We start from the raw sequence: 20,230 nt of genomic DNA on the forward strand, positions 1-20,230 counted from the left end.
AGGGCTCTCTTATCTGCACCCTTCTCCTCCACCACTAACTCCAGACTCTGTTCCTTTTATCTTGCTGCACCATATGCCTGGAATAGACTTCCTGAGCCAGTACGTCAAGCTCCATCTCTGGCCGTCTTCAAATCTAAGCTAAAAGCCCACCTTTTTGATACTGCTTTTTTTTTTTTTTAATTCTTTATTCAATTTAAACATATTATACAAGAAACATCTTGATTGGAAAAGCATCGTAAAAATAGTGATCAAAAAATAAATAAAATCAAGTTCATTTTTGTTTCCAAGGATGAAATTGAATCTTCAAGATCTGCACAAGAGGAAAGATTCAGTAAAGCTTCCACAGTTGCTGGAACTCGTGAAAATCACCAGTTTATTCCCATTGACTTGAACCAAATTTCAGTCAGTAGAGTGTCAAATGATTCCTCCTCATTTGTTGTCAAACTTTGTCAGTCAGATGACCCAGTGAGTGTACCTGGCATAAATGTGTCTCAACTTCAGCCTGGGCAGTATGTTGCCTGTGTTTATGACAACTACTACTACTACTACTACTATTTAGCATTTCTATAGCGCTACAAGGCATACGAAGCGCTGCACAAACATATGGTGGATTGGCAATGTCTGTGACACATCATTTGAAGAACATGATGCCTTGGTCAACTTTATGCATCCATGCGGGCCTGCACGATCATTTCATTAGCCTAGCAGAAGAGATTCTTGTTGGATTTCTGAACAGCATATTCTAGCAGTTCTTCCAGTACCAGCAACTACAGCACTTGGACGACAGTATACATTTCCAGAAACAGCAGTGAAACTTATCAGTGAAAAATTCTTGTCACTTCAGCACTGAGGTTTTACTTGGGAACCATTAAGACACCCCCATTAGGCTTGAGAAACTAGGCAAAGACAACCAAATGAGGCTTGGGAACCTCAAGTAAGATGCCCACCTTCAGGCTTGGGAACCTGTGCCAAGTGGCTGTACTTGCCTGGCTATCGGGCGTGACCTCTTGGCGATGAGGTTGCCACTTCCTATTGAATTGGTAGTGGCGTAGCCACCATAGACCAACACATGCTTAAAGCAACTGAGTGACTTATACAGCAATTAGAAACATCGATGGGCCCTATATCCGTTTCATCTATCGTTCAACAATACTGGCCAAAAAACACTTTTTTTGCAATCCTTATTTGGAGAGACTCCAAATTGAAAACTACATATTCTGATAGAAGGAAATCTGCTCTTTCTAATGGTGCTAAAATAAAGAATATTGAAGCTGTCCCACTGGAGATCAAGGGCATCAAAGAAAGCCCAAAATGGGCAAAAATAATTTTTATATTAACTTTGAACGCTTATAATTTTTCAACCACTTGAAGGAAAGTACTGCAAATTGGAATGCCTCATTACAGCTGTGCATTTAGTATACCTACCAAAAATCAACCTGAAAGGCCAACTAGTTTAGAAAGTACAGCAGCCTCAAATATCGCTGTAAATTGATTTTTGCCATTTTTTTGGCAAAGTTTGAGCCTAAACCATTCAAAAAGTAAGAGGACTAGGAACATGGGGTTTTGTCAGTTCATTAAGCCCTAAATTTAGTGCAGGTTCTCCAAATATCCCCCTTGTACTACTAAAACTTCCAGTTTTACAGCTTCTGGAAGTTGGCCCAAAATGTCATTTTTGCTCAGGAGACATTTTGCAACCCTTTACTTGAGGTCCCCTAGAACCTCCAATTTTTAGTCTTTTGAACTAAAATTTTGCACAGCTTAGTTTTTTTATCATAAAGAAACTATGTACCAAATTTCATCAAAATCTGAGATGGTGAGGTGGGGACCCCTGGTCCACTTGACACGGAATGACTCTTAAGGTCTATTAAGAGTTTATAAAACTCCGCTCTGTAGCCATTCAGGCCCGGTGCTTTGCAAAGTGCACTACTCCCTACCACCCTGTGTATTTCTTCAGGGTCTACAGGCTTCTGTAGAGTTGTCGTCTGCATCTCTGAAAGTTTTCCAGCCTTTTGGCTTCCATGTTAACTCTAATTTTTAACAGGACCTTACATGAGGAACCATTAGCAACATCTATGCTGGCGGCAGGGATAACCATTCTACTGAAACCAGGGAAGGATCCAAAACTGTGTAACTCCTATAGGCCGACTTCCCTCCTTAACCTAGATGTCAAGTTATTGGCTAGTATTCTGGCCACTAGACTAAATGCTTTCATTGGAGATATTGTAAGAGAGGATCAAAGCGGATTTATCCCTGGGAGGACCACGGGTGACAATGTAAGGTGCCTGCTATATTTGAACTGGTATGTGCAGAAATGGAAGATGCCCATGATTCTTTTAGCTATCGACACTGAGAAGGCGTTTGATAGAGTGGAGTAGGCCTTCATGCTGGATGTCCTTCATAGTATGAGATTTGGGCCTAATTTCTGTGCTTGGGTATCAACTCTATACTCTAGGATTAGGGTTAATCTGGGGTATTTGAGCTCCTTTCCTCTGGCCAGGGAAAAGCACCAGGGATGCCAATTATCTCTACTGCTTTATGCACTTTCAGTAGAATCCCTGATGGCTATTATCAGACTGAATTCTATTAAATGGGCTTTGGGTTGGGAAAGAGGAATTTAAGATTTCCTTGTTCGCGGAGGATATTTTACTGACAGTGGTGAACATAAGTGGATCCGAAACACTCACTTCCTTATATTATTTCTATGTTGACTGAGTATAGGAGCTTTTCAGGTTTCACAACAAATATAACTAAATCCAAAATACTTAGCATTAATCTATATTCTGATAGGGTGCATTACTTGAGGGATGCTTTTCCTTTCTGTTGGGCTAAGGGACACATTAAGCATTTGGGTGTTAAGATTAGTCTCGATTATGAAAGCCTATACCAGCCAATCTCAACCTAGTCCTCGGGGCACACCTAGTCCCATCAGGTTTTCAGGATAGCTACATTAAATATTCATAAGTTAGATCTGCATGCACTGCCTCAACTGCATGCAAATCTATCTCAGGCATATTCACTGTGGATATCCTGAAAACCCAATGGGATTAGGTGTGCCCAGAGGACTGGGTTAGGAAAGGCTGGCCTGTACAAACTGAGTAAACTGTTTCAAAACCTCTCATTACATATCAACCACTGGCATGGGTTGTCACACACACATGGAGCATATTGCTGTCAGTAAAATGATGGTGTTACCCCATTTCTGGTATCTATGTCAGACCCTTAAGAATATAAAAAAACAGCCATACTGGGTCATAATGGTCTATCTAGACCCGTATCCTGCTTCCAACAGTAGCCGATCAAGGTCACAAGTACCTGGCAGAATCACAAACAGTAGCAAGATTTCAAGCTACCGATCCCAGGGCAAGCAGTGGCTTCTCCATGTCTACCTCAATAGCAGACTATGGACTTTTCAAACCTTTTTTAAATCCAGATATGCTAACCGCTGTAACCACATCCTCTGGCAATGAGTTCCAGAGCTTAATGATTCATTGAATGAAAAAATATTTTCTCCTACTCATTTTAAAAGTATTGCCTTCCCATCCTCATACACAAGAACAGGGGCGGGCCCAGGAGGAGAAAGACGCGCCATCGCGAAGGCAGGCATCAGCTGATTCAGCGTTCTTCTTGCCCGTGCAGCGCCTTCGGACAGAGGAGAGAGGCGCTGCACGGGCCCGGTAAGAGGAAGGGGGGCCCGATGGAGGAGGGAATGGCGGCGACGACCCCAAAAGGGCACGGACGGAGGATGTCGGGAGGCGGAGCACAGGTGACAGTACTGAGGAAGGGAGGGGGGCAGGGGCTTCTAGAAGTTTGCTTTTTCGGAGTGGGGGGGGAGCGGCGGAAAGTGGGGAGCAGCGGGGGGGGGGGGGCAAGGCCGTCTGTACAGGACGCTCCTGATGAGCGCCCTTGCCCCCTCCCGACCCTTTTTTTTTATTTTTGTTTTTATTTGGGAGCCATGTGCTTGCGATTTGACTGTGTTGTGACTGTTTGTGGCATGCGCAGAGCAGCTAACATAACGCTTGGCTGCTCTGCGCATGATTTGGGGGCCGATTAACGATGTGTATTGTGATTCTTTGATACATTGTACGTTTCACTACCGATCTCAGCATGTGTGACTTTTTTTTTTGGTGCATTTTTCGTTATTTTAAAATCGTTAGGGACTTTAACGATTTAGATTTTTTTTACGTTTGGTTGCTGCATCTGCCTCTATATCCCTTCTGGTGAGTAAGACTGGTTGTGCCCCAACCCCGGTCAAACACAACCTAGTAGAAATGCAGAATAGGATTAGAGCCCTTGAAGAGAAGGAAAACCCAAAGTGGTATCCCAAAGAGGAGAGAAGATTCCAGAGCCCTAAGATAAAATCCTATAGGGATGAAAGCCAGAGAAAAAAGGGGTGTGGCAAAGATCAAACACCATTACTCAGCTTGCAAGTCAATAATGATCCTCTAAAAAGGAGAAGGCAGGGAGCAGCCCTCAGCCCTGGGGCTCCTAGAATGAAGTTCACAGTCCAAGGGAGGAAAACGAAGTCAAGCTAACTGGAGAATAAAGCCAGAGGAGCTCAGAAGAGAAAGGTTGCAGGAGCTGAACCTCTGTTGGCATGTGTGGACAGGACAAAGGAATGGGTACCTGATGTTTGTTTTTCCAATGAACATTATAGAAGATAAAAGCCAGTGGATGGCAGTGGAAGCAAACTGCCAAAAAGCTAATTAGAAAAAGATATTGTTTGGACTTTAAGTTTGTGTTAGCATTAAGCTGCGGGGGTGGGGAGGGAGAAAGCCTTGTGCTTGAGATAACCACCTAAGTGAACAAAGAGGGGCTGTGCTCCTGATGAAGGAAAGTGCTCTGTTGTTGTGGACTGTTTGAGAAGTTATCCAGTGCCTGATAATGTGACAAAAAAAAAACATTGGCCAAATGTTGCCCTGAAATTGAAGGCCGCATATTATTTGCATTAGTTTTGAGCTTGAATACATTTACTGCTGTGGAAAAGCAATGTGGAAGTTTGTTTAGTACTCAAACGTAATACTCTGAAAGCAAAATCCAAAAGGTGGACTGGAGGAAAACTATTGCTACTACTACTACTAATCGTTTCTATAGCGCTACTAGATGATGTACATAGCACTGTACACATTATATGCAGGTATTTTCTCTGTCCCTAGAGGGCTCACAAGGGAAAATTAGGTTCTTACCTTGGTAATTTTCTTTCCTTTAGTCACAGCAGATGAATCCATTAACTGATGGGTTGTATCCGCCTACCAGCAGGTAGAGATAGAGAACACTGAAGAACCACAGTGACCCTTGGATGGCTAGCCCCATCTGCCTTTAGTATTTGAAATTTCCAAAGCAGAGTGAATAAGAAAGGTAGCATAACAAACTTTCCTCACAGCGAACAAACCGGAGCAATAACCACACAAAGGAGGGACGAACACAACCTCTTGCAATAGAACAGCATGTAGAAGCTCTGAGAGTTGCTCTTCAACTCCTCCTGATGAGATACAATATCTGCATGAAAGATCTGAACAAAACAAAGTCAGACAGGAAGGGATCATGGATTCATCTACTGTGACTAAAGGAAAAAAAATTACCAAGGTAAGAACCTAATTTTCCCTTCCTTGTCATCAGCAGCAGATGAATCCATTAACTGATGGGATGTACAAAAACACTCCCTACGTAGGGTGGGAACAGGCCACGCCGCACGCAAGCACCAGCGCTCCAAACTGCATGTCTTGCTTCGCTGCAACATCCAGCCAGTAATGCCGCACAAACGAGAGCTGAGAAGCCCAAGCAGCCGCATGACAGATCTCTGCACGGTCCATCCAGTCTGCCCAACAAGACAACTCATGTGTGCTACTTTTTCTGTATACCTTACTTTGATTTGTACCTGTGCTCTTCAGGGCACAGACCGTATAAAGTCTGCCCAGCACTAACCCCGCCCCCAACCACCGGCTCCGGCACAGACTGCACAAGTCTGCCCAGCACTATCCCCGCCCCCAACCACCGGCTCCGGCACAGACCGTACAAGTCTGTCCAGCACTATCCCCGCCCCCCAACCACCAGCCCCGCCCCCCACCACCGGCTCCGGCACAGACCGCACAAGTCTGCCCAGCACTATCCCTGCCTCCCACCACCGGCTCTGGCACAGACCGTATAAGTCTGCACAGCACTATCCCCACCTCCCAACTTCCAGCCCCGCCTCCCACCACCAGCTCTGCTATCCAATCTCGGTTAAGCTCCTGAGGATCCATTCCTTCTGAACAGGATTCCTTTATGTTTATCCCACGCATGTTTGAATTCCGTTACCGTTTTCATCTACACCACCTCCCGCGGGAGGGCATTCCAAGCATCCACCACTCTCTCCGTGAAGAAATACTTCCTGACATTTTTCTTGAGTCTGCTACCCTTCAATCTCATTTCATGTCCTCTCGTTCTACCACCTTCGTATCTCCGGAAAAGGTTTGTTTGCGGATTAATACCTTTCAAATATTTGAACGTCTGTATCATATCACCCCTGTTTCTCCTGTCCTCCAGGGTATACATGTTCAGGTCAGCAAGTCTCTCCTCGTACGTCTTGTAATGCAAATCCCATACCATTCTCGTAGCTTTTCTTTACACCGCTTCGATTCTTTTTACAGCCTTAGCAAGATACGGCCTCCAAAACTGAACACAATACTCCAGATGGGGCCTCACCAACGACTTATACAGGGGCATCAACACTCCCTTTCTTCTGCTGGTCACACCTCTCTCTATACAGCCCAACAACCTTCTAGATACAGCCACCGCCTTGTCACACTGTTTCGTCGCCTTCAAATCCTCAGATACTATCTCTTGAAGAGAAAGGACACCCATTTCAGCCCATGAAGAGGAAATCGCTCTCGTGGAATGAGTCTTAAATGAGTCAGGCGGAGACCGTCCTGACAGCAGATACGCAGCAAAAATGACTTCCCTGAGCCAACAGGCAATAGTGGCCTTAGATGCCGGGCACCGGCGTCGAAGACCTGTCATCAATACAAAAAGGTGATCAGAAGTCCTGAAGTCATCTGGCATCTTTAGATACTGCAACAGCGCCCTGCGGACATCCAAAAGATGCAATTGCCCAAAGGAATCCAGAAAGTCTTCTCTAGAAAAGGAAGGAAGAAAAATGGGCTGGTTCAGGTGAAACGCTGAAACCACTTTAGGCAGGAAGGAAGGTATTGTACCTACCGTTACTCCGGACTCCGAGAATTGTAGAAAAGGGTCTCGACAGGACAGCACCTGAAGCTCAGATACGCATCTAGCCAATGTCATGGCCACCAAAAAGACTGTCTTGACAATCACATCCTTCTCCGAAGCTCGCTTTAGCGGCTCCAAAGGCGAACGCTGGAGAGCCTTCAACATCAGCCCCAGGTTCCAGGCTGGACAAGGCAACCGCACAGGAGGACGGAGCAGAAGCGCCCCTCTGAGAAAACGGGCAATGTCCGGATGAGCAGCAAGGGACAAGCCAGAGACTTTCCCTCGGAAGCATGCCAACGCTGCCACTTGCACCAGAAGTGAATTGTAAGCCAGGCCTTTTTGTAACCCATCCTGCAAAAGGTCCAGGACCAGCGAGACCGTAGCCCATGTGGGTGTGACCTCTTTCGGGACACACCACTCCTCAAACTTACGCCATATCCGAGTATATGCTGTGGAAGTAGAACGCTTGCGGGCCTGCAAGAGAGTGGAGATGACTTTGTTAGAGTAGCCCTTATCTCTCAATTGCGCCCTCTCAAGAGCCAGGCCGCAAGACCAAATCGGAAGGGATCCGCCATGGTCACTGGGCCTTGAACTAACAGGTTCGGCACCTGAAGCAAAGGAAGAGGAGTCTCCACCAGCATTCGACTGAGATCCGCATACCACGGACGCCTTGGCTAATCTGGAGAGATGAAAATCACCAATCCTCAGTGAAGCCGAATCCGCAGGAGCACTGGCCCTTGAGGGAACACATACAGGAGGTCCGAGGGCCAGGGTTGAGCTAGAGCATCCAACTCCTCCGAGTGAGGATCTCTCCATCTGCTGAAAAAGCGAGGGACTTTGGCGTTTGCACTTGATGCCATTAGATCCATTCCGGGAGTCCCCCATTTGGCACAAATCTGAAGAAAAACTTCTTCTGCTAGTTCCCATTCCACCGGGTTGATTTGATGCCTGCTGAGAAAATCGGCTTGCACGTTGCTGTGACCTGCTATGTGAGCTGCTGACAGACGCTGCAGGTGGAGCTTGACCCAGTGGCAAATCTGAGTGGCCTCCGCGGCCAGGGTCCTGCACTGAGTGCCGCCCTGACGATTTATGTATGCCACCGCCATCGTATTGTCTGACAGAACCCGGACAGCAAGGCTCTTCAGAGTCTTGTGGAAGGCCATAAGAGCCTGGAATATTGCTCTCAGTTCCAAGCGATTGATGGACCACCCCGCTTCCACGGGTGTCCACAGACCCTGAGCAAAGCTGCCCTGCACCCCAGCCTAAAAGGCTGGCATCCGTTATCACCAGGCACCAAGAAGAAAGCGCGAGCGGCATTCCTTGTCACAGCATCCTGTCAGAGAGCCACCAATCCGTACCGTGCAGGGCCGCAGGGAGCCACGTTAGTCTGCGTTGATATTCCTGGGAAATCGGAGACCATTGATAGAGTAGTGGCCTCATATGCGCTCTCGCCCATGGAACCACTTCTAAGGTGGCCGTCATCGGGCCCAGCAGCTGGACAAAATCCCAAGCTTGAGGGCGAGGCATCTGCAGGAGCAGACGGACCTGATTCTGAAGATTGCACCACCTGTGTTCGGGGAGAAAGACAAACCCCGAGGGCCGTGTCAAACCGGACCTCCAAATACTCGAGAGACTGAGAAGGGGTCAGGTGACTTTTGGGTATATTGACCACCCAGCCTAGCGCCTGCAGGACTGTAACCACTCTGGCTGTGGCAAGACGACTCTCGGTTGCCGAATCCGCTCTGATGAGCCAGTCGTCGAGATAAGGGTGAACTCTGATACCCTCTCACCTGAGATAGGCAGCTACCACCACCATTACCTCGGAAAAGGTACGGGGAGCTGTGGCCAGGCCGAAAGGCAAGGCCGGAAACTGGAAATGCTGGCCCAACACCGCAAACCGGAGGAACCGCTGGTGCAGGGGCCAAATAGGAATGTGCAAGTAAGCTTTCTTGAGGTTGCACTCTTAGGGCCCCGTTAACTTTTCGTAAGTCGAGGATCGGTCTGAAAGACCCGCCTTTTTGCGGCACCACAAAATAAATGGAATAGCGGCCGCAGCTGCATTTGGCGGGAGGCACCAGGATCACCGCTCCGAGGTGCAGCAAGACTTGCAAGGTCTCCTCTACCGCCGACTGTTTGACGGCAGTGCTGCATCGGGACTCCACAAACACGTCTCTCACCGGGGCACCGAATTCCAATCGGTAACCTTCTCTGATCAGTTCCAGGACCCACTGATCCAAAGTAATCTTGGTCCACTCCTCGAGAAAGAGGGAAAGACGTCCTCCTACTGCAGGAATTGAGGAGTAGACCGGCGTCCCATCATTGTGGAGGACGCCTCTGAACTCCTGGCCGTGAATCGGCCGCTGCGGAGCATTTGTCCGAGCGAAAGGAGTTCCTCTACTGAAAACGGGCACATTGAGAAAACCCAGCAGAGCGCTCCGGGCGATACCTGCGAGCTTCACGGAAGCGAGGTCTGGAAGAGGAGGGAAAACACAGGACCCTTGGAAAAAGGCCTCGGCCTATCCTCAGGTAACCGCTGGGGCCTAGAGTCCACTAGGTCTTTAACAATCTTCTCCAATTCCTCTCCAAATAATAGGAGGCCCCGAAAGAGTAACCTCACCAGCCTTTGCTTAGAGGCCATGTCAGCCGCCCAATGCCACAGCCAAAGGAGGCGGCGGGCAGAAACCGCCACAGACATCAGCTTTGCCGAAGCTCTGACCAGATCATAAAGGGCGTCAGCCAAAAATGACATGGCCGACTCCATCCACGGGGCAACCTCAGAGAGGGACCCCCCCCCCCCCACCATCCGAGGGCTGATCCACTGCCTGTTGTAACCAGGAAAGACAGGCCCGGGCTGCATAGGAACTGCAAATAGACGCCCTTAAGGCAAGGCCCACAATGTCAAAGGACCGCTTCATTGTGGATTCTAGCCGCCGGTCCTGCATGTCTTTCAAAGCGACCCCTCCTTCTACTGGGAGAGAGGTCTTTTTAGTCACCGCCGTGACCATCGCGTCCACTTTAGGCATCCCGAATAGGGCCAAGTGATCCTCACTGAGAGGGTAAAGCTGACCCATAGCCCTGGCCACTTTCAAAGGCCCATCAGGGTCAGACTATTGAGCTGAAATAAGCTCCTGGATGGAGTCATGCACAGGAAAGGCCTGAGTAGGCTTCTTAGTACTCACCATCCTAAGATTAACAGAGGCGGCATCGCCCTTGGCAGGATCATCAATCGAGAGGGCCTGCAAGACGTCTGCAATGAGAGCTGACAGCTTGTCGCGGTGGAAAATCCGAACCGCATTGGGATCATCCGAATCCAGTGGCAAACAGGCACCCTCCTCTGGATCATCCATCCATGAGGGCCTGTCAGACCCCTCAGACTCCCCACAGCCTGACCACAGGGGGGAGGGGGGGAGGGAGATGTGCCACTCTCAGACGGGGAATTTACCTGTCTACGTTTAGCGTCCTTCCAAGGCTCGATGAAAAACAAACATCTGTAGCCATCCCTGGGCCATCAACACCCGGAGGGAATCCAGAATGCAACGCAGTGTCAGACACCTGTGACAGAGTTCTTTTCAGCATTAAGGCCTTATGCATCAGTAGCACAAACTCAGGGGGGGAAAAAAACCTCACCCTGACCCTCCATCCCCGAATTAGGAGATACGGAGGTTGGAACTCCTCTAGCAGCCTCGAAACGAGGCGTGCCCCTGCACTCCAACACCGCGGGGGTCGTGTCATGCGGCGCTTCCAAAATGGCGCCCGCTGCCAGCTCCATCGAGAGGGAAGAATCACCGCTTGCCATGCTCATACTAGCTCGAGAGTCTAAGGCGCACATACTGCAAAGCCCTGCTGCTGACCTGCGTTTACCACAGCGGGAGCAGCGCTTAACTCCTTTAGCAGCCATCACCCGACTGGACGGAAATATAGCAATAAAATGGCAGCTTCGTGCCAAAACTTACCCTGCTAGCAACGCTGTCCACGGGAACCTCCCCGGAGGAGCTGGGCACCACTCACCTCAGAAGACCGAGTCAACGAGCTCCGGTCACGCTGCACTGTACCAGAATCTCTGGAAAAAGCCTCAGAATAGCCACGCTGTATAACTGCACACTTTTTTTTTTTTTTTTTTTTTAACACTGTGAGGAAAGTTGGAGGCAGGCAGCAACAGAGGGACTCCGGGAGGAGGGGGAATGGGTAAGGCAGGGAAAGGGCGAACCTATATGCCTTTAAAGTGGGCACCACCAGCCACAACACCCCTGCTCAACTGGCAAAGAACAGGAGCCACCCAGGCAGAAATCCAGGAGCTGATCAAGCTAAGTCCACACCTGCTGGGAGATAAATATGGAAGGCAGATGTGGCTAGCCATTCAAGGGTCACTGTAGTTCTTCAGTGTTCTCTATCTCCACCTGCTGGTAGGCGGATACAACCCATCAGTTAATGGATTCATCTGCTGCTGATGACAAGGAATCTAAGTTTTTGTACCTGGGGCAATGGAGGATTAAGTGACTTGACGAAGATCACAAGGAGCTGCAGTGAGAATCAAACCCAGGTTGCCAGGATCAAAGCCCGCTGCACTAACCATTAGGCCACTCCTCCAAGTGGACTGAACCAGAACCCCAAGCTCATGATCAGTACCCCCATAACACCCTTATATATGACTTACTGGAGAGGCCGGGAGTCTATAAACCTAATTTTACTCTCCATTAGGAAAGGGATTTGAGGATCTCGTTTACTGGTCAGGAATGGACCACTGTCTATCTATATCTGCCAATTTAGTGGAAACTGGGATAAAATCCTTATATAGGGGATAAGTGTCTCAATCTCAAATTGCTCATTTCTCTCCAGGGCAAGGAAATTTGTATTGGCAGAGATGTGGGCAGGTGAGCACTTACAAGCACATTTGGTGAGAATGTGCTCTGAAACATTGTAGGAAGCTTGTGCAAAGATTTTACCGATATATTTGATCTCCCAATACTGGTTGGCCCATCTCCCTCCACACCAGAAATTTCACCAAAATACCAGACCCAAGTCTCAGCCTGCTCATCTGATAATGCTGCATGGATGTCCCACTGCCATCTGTTATAAAATTACCCTGGGTGTATCAAGTATTGTTTCTCACAACATTAGTTTGATCAGGCACACAAGTGGGTAACATCATCCAATAGCACCAAGACACAAAAGCTCTGTCAAAGTTCTGAGAATGAATGTAGCAATCTCTTCAGTCCATCAATTAAGGATAAGGGTACAAAAAGGAATGCAACCCTTGATGAAGTGGTAGGAGATTGTTTGCCTGATCAATCCTGCTATCTATGCAAAACAAATGCTGTGAATTCCTGTAGAGCACTTCTCTGCTTTCAAGAAAGATTCCGGAGGAAGAAAATCCAGATCTGAATAGTCATCTAAGGCACTTTGAGAAACCTCTGAGTACAATAAGGAGAATAGAAAATGGCAACCTATGGTGCAGAATCTGAGGCAGACAGGAGAAACGTTTTCCTTGAGATAAACCAGTGTGTCTGCAGAATCAACACCAAGATCTTTCATTAGATGGTGTTGCACCAGATTTTACTGGAGCCCTTATGAACATAATTATTTTTTGTACAATTTTATTTTGTATTAATCTCAGAAAATATACAGTCACATTAACATATAGAACATTAATTACTGGGGGTGTGGGAATAGGATAAAACATTACTTAAATAAACCAATTTAATGTCACTTATCTTTGTTGAAATAAGGTTGGGCAGTGAGTCACTTATTTTTTCTAGACTGTGTGTTATGAAATTTTGGCACTTGCTGTCTTGTTCGTGTCAGATTTCAACAAAACTTATTAAAAAAAAAAAAAAAAACACAGAATATGAATAGGACAGCATAACTAATGTAGCTGTCTGGCTTACATTGTTACAAAACAGTTGATAACACCCTCATCGTCCCCGTCTCATCTGCCCACAACCTCGGTGTCATCTTCGACTCCTCCCTCTCCTTCTCTGCACAGATCCAGCAGAAAGCCAAGACCTGTCGCTTCTTCCTCTATAACATTAGCAAAATCCGCCCTTTCCTCTCTGAGCACACCACCCGAACTCTCATCCACTCTCTCATTACCTCTCGCCTTGACTACTGCAACCTACTCCTCATTGGTCTCCCACTTAGCCACCTATCCCCCCTTCAGTCTGTTCAAAACTCTGCTGCACGTCTTATCTTCCGCCTGAACCGATACACTCATATCACCCCTCTCCTCAAGTCACTTCATTGGCTTCCGATCAGGTACCGCATTCAATTCAAGCTTCTACTACTAACCTACAAATGTACTCGATCTGCAGCCCCTCCTTACCTATCAACCCTCATCTCCCCTTACGTTCCTACCCGTAACCTCCGCTCTCAAGACAAATCCCTCCTTTCAGTACCCTTCTCCACCACCGCCAACTCCAGGCTCCGCCCTTTCTGCCTCGCCTCACCCCACGCGTGGAACAAACTCCCCGAGCCCATACGTCAGGCCCCCTCCCTGCCCATCTTCAAATCTTTGCTTAAAGCCCACCTCTTCAATGTCGCCTTCGGCACCTAACCTCTACACCTCTACCCAGGAAATCTAGACTGCCCAACTTGACATTTCGTTCTTTAGATTGTAAGCTCATTTGAGCAGGGACCGTCCTTCTTTATTTTGTACAGCGCTGCGTAACCCTAGTAGCGCTCTAGAAATGTTAAGTAGTAGTAGTAGTAAAACAAACAAGACCATGGCTAGGTCCCCAGAAGCGGTATATCAAAGAATACATAAGCCCCAAGAAGGTCCATTCCACCACTATATTTATTTATTTTTATTTATTAGGAGTTACTATCTTTTAGAAGGAATTCACTCTTTATTTGGATGACATCCCCCACTGTGTTGCCCAACTTAAATCTGATTGTTGCGCAAAAAGTATTGATAGGATATAGAACCATAAACAGATTAAACTCCAGAACTAATGATGAAATAGACAGTATATAAGTATGAAAAAATGGAGAAATTAGATCTTACCTGCTAATTTGCTTCCTTTAGTCCCTCCGGACCGGACCAGGATTGGACTGATGGTTGTGCTCGCCTACCAGCAGGTGGAGACTGAGAAAAAACTCTGCCTCTAGAGAGCCAATAGGAGCCCTGGCCATGTGACCTTAGCCTCAGTATTTGAATAACAAAGCAGGAAAGAAGAAAGACCTTCTGTGCCGTATGGAATCCTAGCAGCCACAAAGCACTCGGCAATGCCAAGTATCAGAGCTCACCAGCAACTCTCACCAGAGAAGTGGTATGGCCCGATATGTATTACAGCTCACCAGCAACTCTCACTAGAGAAGTGGTATGGCTCACTTGTACTATAGCTCACCAGCAACTCTCACCAGAGAAGCGATATGGCTCACATGTAATATAGCTCACCAGCAACTCTCACCAGAGAAGCGATATGGCTCACATGTAATATAGCTCACCAGCAACTCTCACCAGAGAAGCGATATGGCTCACATGTAATATAGCTCACCAGCAACTCTCCCCAGAGAAGTGGTATGGCTCACATATAATATAGCTCACCCGCAACTCTCACCAGAGAAGTGGTATGGGCTCACTTGTCTTATAGCTCACCAGCAACTCTCACCAGAGAAGTGGTATGGCCCACTTAAGATTTTATATATATTCCATCAACTGAGCTTACCAGCAACTCTCACCAGAAAAGTGGTAAATCATATTTAAGGTTTTATAGATATTCCATCAACTGAGCTTACCAGCAACTCTCACCAGAAAAGTGGTAAATCATATTTAAGGTTTTATAGATATTCCAGCAACTGAGCTCAGCCACAACTCTCACCAGAGAAGTGGTATACGTATTTAGGTTTTATAGATAGATTCCAGCAATTGAGCTCACCAGCACCACCAGAGAAGTGGTATAGACCACGTAAAGTTCTGTATATATATAGTATTGTTCCACAAATCGTAAAGGAATGAATACACTTCCTACTGAATACACTTCCTACTTAATAAAAGAAGCTAAAGAGTAGAGAGAACATGGGAGGGGCCTGGTCCGGTCCGGAGGGACTAAAGGAAAGCAAATTAGCAGGTAAGATCTAATTTCTCCTTCCTTAGCGTCCCTCCGGACCGGACCAGGATTGGACTGATGGGAGTACCAAAGCAGTAATCTGAAGGGAGGGACCTTATGAAAACTGCAGAGAAATGTTCATGCTGCATAGGCCACCTGGCGACAACTAACATGTAGTGTGTCCCAATGAGCAAAATAAAATGAAACTAGGACTAAGTTGCCAACTTACCAATGTGCACCGAGAGCACCAAAAATCGCCATAGTAAGAATAGAGCCGCTTCTGAAGTTGTGGAATATGTTGTAATACGCTGTGGAACTGCCCTCTCAGCGAGAAGAGAAATAGACATTCTCATTTCCTTGATCCTTCGCGATTATAGCGGGTTAGAAACAATGAAAACTTTTACGCCTACTGGCTAGAAGGACAAAACCAATAAGAAAAAAACCGATTGGGAAAGGTGAAAACTTTAAACTACAGCAGACCGAAAAAGAAGTTACCAACCGTAGAAGTATTCCACACATAGATCTACTTGCTGCAATGGCTACTGGGAAACACTGCTTGAAGAGGAAAACTTTATAGAAAAAGTTATGGCTACTAGAAAACAGAACTTTAAGAGTCTGTTCACCTAGTTCACCTAGCTGGTGACGAAGCGGGAGGTACAGGTGCAGGACTCCTTTAAGAAACCGCTTTGACAGTGGATGCTGCATAAGCGTGCGGTTGTCAACAGTATCATGCATCACTGATAGAGCTGCCAAATGAACTCTAATGGATGAGTAAGACAGACAAGATTTCGCAAGATGCAGAAGATATTCCAAAACATGCAAAATGGATACTGTTTGTGGAATGAAGTGGCGAGAGGAGTACCACAGAGTGAACCGTCGCCACTTTGATTCATAGGACTTTAATGTAGATTTCTGTCTGGAAGCAATTAAAACTTGAAGTACTTCCTGCGAAAATATCAAAGATGTTGCAGACCCAGTAACCACGCCATAAGTTTGAGTGACTGGGGGTCCGGATGTAGAAGGGTGCCTTGGTTCTGCGTAAACACCTAGTGAGATGATGGAAGAAACGCATAAAGAAGGCTGAAAAACCCCTGCTGGACGTTGGCATCTGTCCCTGTCTCCGTCAAGACTGTTGCTGAACGGAAGAAGCAAGAAATGTTCGCGAGCCTGATGGCAAAAAGAGATAGCCCTGAAGTGTCGCAGTGAGGAAGTAAGGCTGAAAAAATGAGAGTCCATTCACCTAAATGCAGGGTGACACAACTAAGAAAAAATGAGTACAAACTCAAGAGTATACTCTTAACTCCTCCTTGGCGGATGACATAACCCATTGCCATGGCAAGGACCAACATAGCTCTCTCCGCCTTGTTTGTCAGTAGGGAAAACAAAATTCACCGAAGGTAAACGAATTGCTGAGGTCCCCCAGAAAAAAAAAAAAATATATACAAAAAAGCTTCTGCCAAAAGTGTACTGCACGAAGCATCCCAATGACAGAACTAAGGTTCTTGAGATAACTAGATGACACTTAAATAGCGCGATTGATGACCCTGAGATTCGCAATAGGATGAAGGAAAATTCCTTCTTGGGTATTAGAAAGTAAATTGCATTCTGCAGAATAGAGCGAGGAAATGGCCGAAGGCCAAGGTCACCAAGAAAAATATAAACTGGGATGATTGCAGAGGAGACAAAAGACTGTGCGCCAACCTGACTAAACAAAGAGAAAATCAGAGATATCTGATGAGAGATCAAATGAGAGATCAAATGAGAGGCCTGGCTACAATCACCACCCAACCTAGAGACTGTAAGAAATGCAAACACCCGGTGCGTGACCTGAGAACTCTGCTGATAAGACTTTCTCCAATTAGGCAGTCGTCTAGGTAAGAATGAAATGACCCTAAGAGCGCAATGAACATCCTCTTAGATCTATAAAAGAACGGAAGAGAGAGTACTGCTGAAAATGACCGGTTAATGCATAAGCAAAAAACTAGCCATTCTCTGGATCCTGAGGAGAAGAGGAAGGGTGACCAAGGACACCAGTTAATAGGGCTACAAACTCCAACCCTATCTCTATGGCGTTCCATAGTTGGGTAAGTTCTGAATATAGAAAGTTCTGAATATAGGAGTCCACCAGCTATGGTAGTACGCTCCGGACAGAAAAAAAAAATTGTCCCAGAATGAACGTCTGATTCACCGGCCTGTAATTTCTTGGATCTCCCTAATCCACATACCACTAATCCACGTACCACGGTCATGCGTCCTCCCTCACTGAGATGTAGATTGTAAGCTCCTTTGAGCAGGGAACGTCATTCTTTGTTAATTTGTACAGCGCTGCGTAACCCTAGTAGCGCTCTAGAAATGTTAGTAGTACCAGACTCACACCCAATAGATATGAATGTTGAGCTTGTTTCAGGTTAAAACACCGAACCTAGGCCCAGGGTCCCCGGTGTTCCTAGTGGTGAAACAGCCATGGCAAATATTGTATGCGTTAGTTTGCAGAATTACTGCAAAGCCTTGCTTTTGGAGCAGAGATTTCTGTTCGATACTCTCGTGAGAGGTTTTTTTTTTTTTTTTTTTTTCTTTAATGCTGTTCTGGCTGTAGAAAGGTGGACATTTGAGCTTCCCAGAATGGCAAAACTTATGTACCTATGCCCATAGATATGAATGCTGGACTTAATGGACTTTAGGCCTTACCCAGCATAACCATACTTATGTACCTATGGTATAAATACACAGGAAGTGAGTGAATCCCCTTCCAATTGAAAGAACACTCTGGAGTGAAGGCGCATAGAATGAAAATGAAAAGGACAAACTTGGAAATTACCTGTAACGAAAAAAGTGAAGTTGTGCCACAGCCACTTGGTGAAGGCGGTGTAGACAAGACTGTATCTGAATTCAAGAAAGCTTGATATAACATCAGGTCTCTAAGGAAGAGGAAGAGATAGCAGATGGTATGTATAGGCATACTGGACCAAACCAGGATGTTTATAATCTGCCAATGCTGAACTGATAGAGTAGAGACAAACACGAGTAGATGGTTTGAGGACCGTCCACTATCTTTAAGTGAAAGGATGACTTTATTCTCTAAGTGACCATATGTCCTGTAAAACCAGAAGAAAGCTAAAATGAAATATGAGAGGCTTCAAGGCAGTTGGAAAAGAAGGGAAGACATGAATAAAGCATGCCTGCAAGGCAGCTGAGTGACTGGGAGCTTGGTAGACAGGACTGTCCCCTCAGAGAATATGAAAGAGCTGATATATCCCCATGGCATCTGAACAATATACTGTATGCCTCTAGAGAAGGCTCTTAAATCGGAAAAAGAAAACACTGTATAACACTACAGCCATTGAGAGTGTCTGTTAAGTTCTTAAAACACTATATAACATCATAGGCATGGAGTAAAATGCTTGAAAGGAACTAAGATATTATGGTCAGAATTGCAAAGGTACCAATCAATTGACTCTTAGACAACGTAGTCCTATTCACCAGGGAATGAGAAAGACAGAAATTTACTCTATGCCTATAGAGGAAAGTTTCTAAAGTCTTAAAACACTGTATAATACTACAGCTATTGAGGAAAATGCTTGAAATGAATTATGATATTATGATAAGATGTAGATTTTCCACCAGGCAATGAAAATGACTGAGCACCAGAAAAAACTAGTGTTAACAGCCCCGTGATACATAGAAATTTAAAAGAAGAAAAGCTTGTATATATATCCATATATGAAAGGAGCCCCCTTTCAACCAAAATATTGCCTGCTGATGTGAAGAGCAATTTTAGAATACGCCGTTCAGCACATACAAAAGTGTACACATCTTGGAGCCGAACTGCCTCTATGAACTGCAGCCTTACCTTCAGCAGAGAGATCCCCGACTGATAAGATGGAGGGAGAAACAAAATGGCCGCCGTTCGCTCCACTGGCCCTGTGGCGATCTGCGACAGCGCGCCCGACACCCATCCGAACAAGCGGAGCCCAGTGGAACGGCGAAGAAACAACAGCCGGCGAAAAAGGCCCCGAAAAACTGAAGGCAGCAACGGACCCGAAGAAACCTTGAAGGGAGAGCAAAATTTACACGTTCCGGCTGCGTGAACTGCGCGACGCTGACCGACAGCAGCTGTTTGAACTTTTAAGCCATATCGGAAAAAACAAGTGGCCGCGCTTACGCGGTTCGCACCTTTCTTTTTTTTTTTTTTTTTTAAACTGCCGCCGCCAAAACGCAAGAAAATGGAGGAAATTAAATCTGACGAGAAAATCGCTGTTTAAAGTCACAGATACTGAATTATTTCTTCTGTTTTTTTTTTTTTTTTTTTTTTTATAACCCCTCAATCATAATAAAACACTGGAGCTGCCTGCTCGTTAGAAGTCTGGGGAAAGAAAGGCTGCTTCTTTGAATTTCCTTTTATTTGATTTAATTCTTTTAAAGCAGCTACCTGTTAAAAGTGGCTGCCTCTCCCAAAGACGGTACACCTTTCCAGAGAAAGGGGACGGCCCTTCCCTGCTAAGCCAGGGAGATGGGGAGGAAGGGGGGTGGACTCGAGACACCCGAGTTTAACACCCCCGAGGCTGTCAAAGAAAGAAGAGAAAGGAAACCCTGTCAAGCCTCTAAATAAGATTCCAGGCACAGAAGAATTATCACAAATATCTGTAATATCTAAAGAGAAAAGGAGAGAGACTAATGGGCTCACTTCCTACCTGCTGGGAGACTGAGAAAATACTGAGGCTAAGGTCACATGGCCAGGGCTCCTATTGGCTCTCTAGAGGCAGAGTTTTTTCTCAGTCTCCACCTGCTGGTAGGCGAGCACAACCCATCAGTCCAATCCTGGTCCGGTCCGGAGGGACGCTAAGGAAAACATGGTTATACCTAAGCTTAGAAATATATAACTGATGCTCTAAGAGTCAAGCTCATAATAAATTGCAAACACAATACTTAATTGATCAGCTTCTGATATAGCATGACTGTCCTGTAAATAGGATAGAAAATTA

General features: G+C 46.2%; 1 protein-coding gene across 1 annotated transcript in view; it reads right to left on the bottom strand.

Annotated features, from left to right (window-relative positions):
- Positions 1-20,230, bottom strand: part of TMCO1 (transmembrane and coiled-coil domains 1) — a 250,924-nt gene that overhangs the window by 209,590 nt on the left and 21,104 nt on the right. The gene's annotated exons all lie outside the window — the stretch shown is intronic.

The sequence above is a fragment of the Microcaecilia unicolor genome, chromosome 6, assembly GCF_901765095.1.
Source record: "Microcaecilia unicolor chromosome 6, aMicUni1.1, whole genome shotgun sequence".
Taxonomy (NCBI): Eukaryota; Metazoa; Chordata; class Amphibia; order Gymnophiona; family Siphonopidae; genus Microcaecilia; species Microcaecilia unicolor.